The 7678-nt window shown below is 49.8% G+C and overlaps 1 pseudogene; it reads left to right on the forward strand.

Moving 5' to 3' along the window:
• Positions 1-6447: 6447 nt before the first annotated feature.
• Positions 6448-7523, forward strand: LOC102427562 (annotated as a pseudogene).
• The last annotated feature ends 155 nt before the right edge of the window (positions 7524-7678 follow it).

The following is a 7678-nucleotide window of genomic DNA, read 5'->3' on the forward strand; positions in this document are numbered from 1 at the left end:
ACCTCCCCAAGAACAGGGGTACTGAAGGGCCTGGACACCTTCATGGCGTGAGTGAGACAGGATAGCAAAGGGAGAATATCTGTAATCTAATCTCTGGATACATTACTGCTCTGTACCCCTATTATTGCAAAGCAAAGAGTTAGAACATTCTGGCTTCCCCCTGTCTACCCTGGCTGTTCTGTCTCATGAAGAAGCATTGAGTGCAGTTCAGAGAGCAAAGGTGTGCCAAGCCTCTGCCCCAGGCTAGTTCTCCCAACACGAGTGATGTTGCTAAATGGAAATTTCCCAGCCAGTGGCTGACACCCCAGTTGTGCATTTGGGCAAAGAAACAAATGCAGACCAAGCTCTCGCTCCGCTCCAAGCATGGCTCCTGCACATGCAGGTTCATTGTTGGAGTTGAACATTTCTTCCAGAAGACTGACATCTTATCAGGGAGCAGGAATGGGGGGCACGCCGCTCAGCCTCCCCTGCCCAGCCCAGCCCAGCCCAGCCCGCCACCAGTGAAGGCTCGATGGTGGCCCCATCTTTTTGTTCTGAGAGTCAGAGACCTGGGATCCACCCCAGTGCGGTGCCCCCTCCCCTGAGGGCCATGGAGTCTGGCCCTTCCTCAGCCTTTCCTGGGACCTCTCCTGGGAGCCCACGGTACGCCAGGCCATGGCGAGGCCAGGGCTGCCTTGCTTTGCATTGCTTTCCCTGAGGAGTGGGAGAAAGAGACGCGTAAACAATGTGTATGATGTAGCGTAACAAATGCCCATGGAGGGAGTTTAAGGTGCAGTGCTGAGGCCCAAGGACAGCAACAGCAACAATCATATCCACTGTTTATGAGACACCTACTTGCAGGAGGTATAGGGCGTGGGCGGGGAACATAGCAGTAACAAGAGTTAATATTTCCTGAGAGTTTACCAAGTGCCAAGAGTGTCCCTGATGCTGTTTACATGCATCATTTTATCTATCCTTAGACATACGCCCATGAGGTGTCTGTGGTGGGCAGCATAGTGGCCTCCAAAGGTGACCGTGTTCTAACTCCTGGAATCTGTGCATATGCTACCTTATGGCAAAGGGTCTTTACAGATGTGATTAAATTTAAGGTCTTGAGATGGGGAGTATCCTGGATTATCTGGGTGAGCCCCATGTAATCACAAGAGTCGTTGTAAGTGAAAGAGGGAGGCAGGAGAGTCAGAGGTCAGAGAGATTCCATGTGAGAAAGACACAGCCGGACATCGCTGGCTGAAAGGTGAGCATGCTCTATCCTTCTATTTATACTTGGAGAGGAGAGCATATCCAGGGCTGGCAAATAGCTTCATGGTCAGACAGTCTGTAGTGACTGCTTGGAATGCTGTGTTGAGACAGACTTGGTGCTCCCTTAGCAATGTCTGCCACGGATGTGGAAAGGGAGAATGGAGCACATTAGTCGGATATTTGTTATCCCAACCCTGGTCCCCTCACCTTACACAGATGAGGGAAATGAGACCCAAGCAAGGAAACTGACTCTTCATGTCTTTACCTGTTCTTCTAGCAACAACATGTCACTCATGGTGATCAAATACTCCCTCCCATCTGGAATGCTGGTTTAAAAATGGGTATCTGTGCAGGATCAGGTTCTTCTAAGTCTTGGATGCTAATACCCATATAATCTGAGCTGGTTGAAGGCCATATGATCTCTGTGCCAAGAGATTTGTAACTTCCTGACTGTTGGAGCTTTTTCAATTTAGGCTGGTCTGCTGGGAGGTAGTGAGCCTCCCATCAGCTCTAGAATCATGGAGGGTCTGGTGTTCTGCTCCCTCTCACCACTATGCGGGGGCTTGGGGGAAGGGTGCCCAGGTAATGCATGGTATTTTGGGCTGCTCTCTTCCGGTTCTGAGTGGAGCAGATTTAGTGAGGCGTGCAAGGTGAGTGTGGCAGGAAGGTTACCAATGCCAATCAAAGGGCCCGCATGCTGTAGCCTGGAAAACATGGAGGGCTGCACTGAAAGATGACGTTGTGAAGGGCATGTGAAGCTAGATCAGCGATGGCGATCCTTTTGAGCTCAGCGTGTCAGCATTTTGAAAAACCCTAACTTAACTCTGGTGCTGTGTCACATATAGACATTTTTTGATATTTGCAACCATAGTAAAACAAAGACTTATATTTTTGATATTTATTTTATATATTTAAATGCCATTTAACAAAGAAAAATCAACCAAAAAAATGAGTTCGCGTGTCACCTCTGATACGCGGGTCATAGGTTCGCCATCACTGAGCTAGATCATGGAGGGTCTTAAATGCCATGTCAAGGAATTTGAACTTTAACTCCTGTGACCAGTTCCTGTGATGGAACATTAATCACCAGCTCCATCCCTTTAGGCCACCGCCAAGCGGCTCATTTACCTGGCTGAGTTGTATGATTTGAAGGTGGTAGATGTGTCTGAAAGGAAAGTGTCTTTTTTGATGGACACTTGAAACGATGCTCAGGCTTCAGAATGATTCACTTCAAGGACTCTTGGCTTTTGTATGTTTCAACTCTCAATCGCAACACTACACTAATGTGGTTTTTTGCATTGAATTAAAATTAATCTAATACTTGACAACTCTGGCTGGACGCCTGCCAAATATGGAGACTGGAGACGCTTCCTGTAAATTCTGCCACGCAGGATTCTTACGATTCAGGGAACATCTCATTTATCTCACTGCTATGCACTCCTGACCCTAATTCTCCCGAGATTCCTTCCGCAAGATCCTCTTGCATAAACGTGAGCATGTTCCAAGGCAGTTACTTTTCAAACCCGTATAATCTCTGGGGACCAGGATCATCTGAGGTGCAGGGAAAGGGTCATTTAGATGAACCCACTCTGCTCAGAGTCAGTCTTGGATTTTTTCCAGTAATAATCTCTTTCGTCATTAATGGCCTGCTGGGTGAATCTTATTATATCTCCTTAAAATAATTTAGATGCTAATATCTCCCAGTGACCATTATGTGGGGAACGCAGGGCTGGAGGTGGTGGTGAGGACTGAAAGCTGTCTTAATTCTATGCTCCTTTTCACAGCTGGAGACCTGCGTTCGATGCACTTGGAAAAGCTGCCCTAGCAACCAGGATTTTCATGCCTTTGCCCTCAAAATGCCTTTGGTTGGTCTTTCAAAAGTTCTACTTTTTGAGATGAGGAGTCAGGATTCTGGGTGAGCAAACCAAGAGGATTCTGGGTGAATATTCCAAGAAAATTCCAGGTACACCATGGAAAGGCACTTGTATTTTTGATGTGAACTTGAGGGTGGGCTGGGGAGGCATAAAGAAGGAGTAAAGGTCTGGCAGCCAGGAGGTTTGGCTTCAGTTCTAGTGGTTTGTTACAACTGATTCAATTCATTTGTTCATTCATTCATTCAGCAGCTATTGATGTCTACTCTGTGTTGAGTTCTCTGCTGGCTCAGAGAAAACAGAGACAAATAAGTCATCATGCCTGCTCCAAGCAGCTAATGGGTTGTGTGTGTCTTTCTCCTTCCTGGGCCTTAGTTTTCTTATCTGTACGGGGAGGGAATTGTTGGAATAAAAGTTCTCAGAGAGCTCTTCGAGGGTCAGTGTTCTGGGACCATAAGATCCTAAATATCTGGTACCCTTTCTTTGACCTCATTCACTGAACTCTACCCATGCACTGCCTCGGGGGCCAGGGATGCTGGCCTGCCATCAGCATCTTGCTGTTGACAAGCTCAGGGTCAGTTGGAGCAGCATTTACATGACCTGGTGGTAAACGGGCCAATGCATGTTTATTCAGAGCCCTTTGGGAAAGCCAGGGAGGGAACAAACAGCTTTGCGTAGTGATGGTGGCTATGAAGCTGGAAGGTCCCCAAGCTTCATGGACCCCAACCTCCTAGAATCACCAGAAAATTCCAGCCAGGTTCCAGCTGACTCCTTAAGTCCCCGCTGGAGAAAGGTTGTGGGGCTCTGTTCTAATTCCTGGGAACTGGGTTTCGATTTCAACCCCGGAGAACAGGCGGAATCCGCACCGGAGATCTCGATTTTGAGCATCAGGGAATATGCCACCACCTAAAAACAAAGTGATAATGTTGTTGACATTTAAACAGAAATATTTCTTGTTGGATGCTAGAGAGTAAGCCAATGTTGTTTTCTTAGAACAGGAAGAAATGTGAGGTGTGAGTATAAAGCTTGATTATGTAGCATATGGGCCCCACCAGCTGTGTGTGTGGGGAGGGGTCAAGATGGCATCTCAATATTGTCCTACCGATGCCATGTCCCTGGCTATGTCCCTACCCGTGGGGACTCCAACCCTAACTGATTCATCCCAGTAGATCCTGGGAGTTTTTGCCTATCCTGATTTGGGTTCTCCCAGAAGAAAAATCTGAGACAAGGTGTATGGACTCAATCTGACAGTTGCAACCACCAACAGGAAGAAGCAAAACCATCATATATGCCTCGGAATAGATGTTTTCCTGAACCCTGACTGATATACTTTGTCTCTGATTTTCCTTTTGTTACAAGGATCAGAATTTACACAACGTGGAAGGCTGTGGTCATGGTGCCTGGTATTGGAGGCTGAAGACCAGAGGGCAGGCAATGAGAAGGGAAGATGGATGGAAAGTGAAGGAGATCAAGGACAAGCTGGGACCCCATGAGAACTCTCTGAATTTGGGGTCTGTTCTTGTTGCCTCTGGTGGTATGGAGTGTCCTTCAGAAGTGGGGGCCTTTATCACAGAGCTAGAGACATACGCCTGAGCTGGTGGTCAGAGAAGCTGAGGGAATGTCCAGGGAAGTGAAGCAGGTGTGGACCTCATGTCAACAGGCCAAGTCAGCAGCTCAGCCCCAGTGTGAGCGAGCTAAAAACAGCTGCTGCTTCCCACTGCTCTCCACATCTCCCACACATGTCTTTGTGGCCAACCTTAACTGGAAACACACAGGAAATGGAATTCTGGGAAATGTAGTTCAACCAGGTCAGGCCCTGCTTGGAACTTGACTTCTGCAGGTCCCGACTCCTGGGCATGTCCGCATACAGCCTGTATGGACCTATGCCCAAATGCTAACATTCTTTGAATTCTTTTTCCAGAAGTCTCCTTAGCTGCTCTGACCAAAAAGTAAGTGTGTGTGTGTGTGTGTGTGTGTGTGTGTGTGTGTGAAGGACCCCTGGATCACGCACCAGGCTCTGCTTAGGATCTGCTGGAACACCCTGTTGCTGTTGAGTGAATGAACACATTGGTCCCCACCCTGGCCTCTCAGGGATGCTAATGAAACAGTGAGAGCCTGGAGGCCAGGGTGAAAGGGTTCTTGGACCCAGTTCCAGTGTGTGTGTAGATTCCTCACACCAACAAGCACTTCCCAGACCCCAGCAGCGTGTTGGAGAACTCAACTCAATTCTGATACCATCTACCAGGAGACAGAATCAGGTTGCACAGGTGAAAGCCTCAGTCCGACTAGACTGTCCTCCACTCCAGACACCAGTCTGAAACCCGATTTGTTACCCGGGCTTCTGACTGACCGGCTACAGATGGGAGGTTCCAATAACCCCCTCCAAATCAGGATGCCAACAGGAAGTCCGGGTTGTCGCCCATACTTCTGATCCGCTGGCTATGAATTAGAGGTTCCCATGGCCTCTCTTTGGGTTCCATTAGTTTGCCAGAGGTGCGCACAAAACTCAGAAAACCCGTTTACTCACTAGATTACCTATTTATTACACAGGATGTTAAAGGGTACAAGTCAACAGCCAAATGAAGAGGCACAAAAGAGTGAGGTCCTGAACGAGGAGCTTCTGTCTTGGCGCTCGGGCTGGCATGGTGCACGGGCAAGCATTCTGGGTCCCCAGCGTGGAAGCGCCCCCCAAAGGGCAGGCAGGCGGTCTTTTCTTTTTTAATGCAAGTTCATTACATCACGATTGACTAAGTCACTGGCCATTTTTGACTGAGTCAACCTCCAGCCCCTCTCCCCTCCCCGGAAGTCAGGGGGTGGGACTGGACTCATGTGGTTGGCTCCATTGGCCGCCAGCCCCATCCTCTGGTGCCTTCCCAAAGTCACCTCATTAACCTAAAGACATCTTAGGACATCCCAGGGTTTTAGGAGCTGTGAGCCAGAAACAGGACGAAGACCAGATATATATTTCTTATGAAAAGTTACAGCATCACAGGGTGGGTGAAAGAATATCACTACTGTTAAATGGCACCTTTAAGTTAGGCTCTGTTGACAGCCTTCTGGCACCTACTATCTGGGTAAAGTTGAGCCAACTGCATAACCTCTCTGAGCCGTGGTGACTTCTGTAAAACAAGGTTTTAAAAAAGTATGCCGTTTGGCGTTTGCAGTCTTCATGCGCGGCGTGCGATACCCTGCTTACTTTTTAGGGCCGTGGCAGGGAGAAAGTGGGGTTCTGTAGGACAGAGGTTTCTCGGTGAAACGTAAGCCTTGTCTGTAAAGGTCTGGGTTTGAGTCAAAATCAGGAGTGAGGGAGGCCCGGGTGTTCACAGTCTCCTGCACCATGTCTTGTTTGTCTGGCCTCAAGCCCAGCGTGCCCCTTGCCCGTTTGTGTTAGCGTTGCTGCTTTTACTCCTCCTGCTGGGCCCCAGTTCGGTTCTCGCCATCTCCTTCCATCTGCTGGTCAACTCCCGCAAGTGCCTCCGCGAGGGGATCCACAGGGACCTGCTGGTGACCGGCACATAGAGATCACCGGCCAATCTGGGGGCGCTGGCGGCCGGCGCACCCACCTCAAGGTCACAGATGCTGCTGGCCACATTCTGTACTCCAAGGAGGAGGCAACCCAGGGGAAACCTGCCTTTACCACTGGAGTTTAGGACATGTTCGAAGTGTGTTTTGAGAGCAAGGGAGCAGGGCTGCTACCTGACCAACTCGTGATCCTAGACATGAAGCATGGAGTGGAGGCGAAAAATGATGAAGAGATTGCAAAAGCTGAGAAGGAAGGAGGAGCCAGGAGGAGAGAGGAAGGAGGACACGGGGCAAGAGGCCAAAGGAGAGGCATGGGAGGACAGCTCGGAATTGCCCCAGGGATCTGCCCTCCAGCAGCCCAGTCCCCGACCCCCAGTCCTAGGGAGAGAAAGGGGGAAGCGGGCGAGGTGGGAGAACGTCCCAGGCCGTCCCATGGCACCTCCAGCTCCGTCCTCTGGTGGCCCCTGTCTCCGCCTGCTCACACCTCCAGCTCCTCCCACGCCCTGGTCCTCAGCTGCGCTCCGCAAGCGCAAGCGGAAGGAACTGCGCTCTGGGCAGAGTGGGGAAAGCGGTGCAGATTATTTTGGGGCGTTTAGTCTAACTCTGATCATTGATCGAAACCAATTTTTCCTAATTTAGTCAGATGATTTCCTTAAGAACATTCGCGGTTTCTACAAATGCATACATTTACATAATCTATTCCATTGTGACATTCCCGCCTCCCCACACCTGCCCCATCCGCTCCCACCCCTCGCAGCCTCCAGGAAGCCACACAGCTTCGGGCTAATTCGATCAAGATGAGTAAAAGCAAAACCATCTGGTTTCCTTCGACAGCTGATTCGAGAGTCGCTATTGTAAGAGACCTGTCTTCCAGGTGGGCCCGTGATGTGAGGGGGTGTCTCTCTTAGCAGAGATGAAAGGGCTGGGCCGGCCACAGAATGCTGCCGCGCCAGTCCGCATCAAGCTCCCAGTGAATCACATCAAAGGCCTCCCTGCCAGTGCGTGGCCCCTGCCAGCTGGGGGAAATGGGCTCATTAAGGCAGGGA

This window comes from Myotis lucifugus, unplaced genomic scaffold, assembly GCF_000147115.1.
Source record: "Myotis lucifugus unplaced genomic scaffold, Myoluc2.0 scaffold_260, whole genome shotgun sequence".
Taxonomy (NCBI): domain Eukaryota; kingdom Metazoa; phylum Chordata; class Mammalia; order Chiroptera; family Vespertilionidae; genus Myotis; species Myotis lucifugus.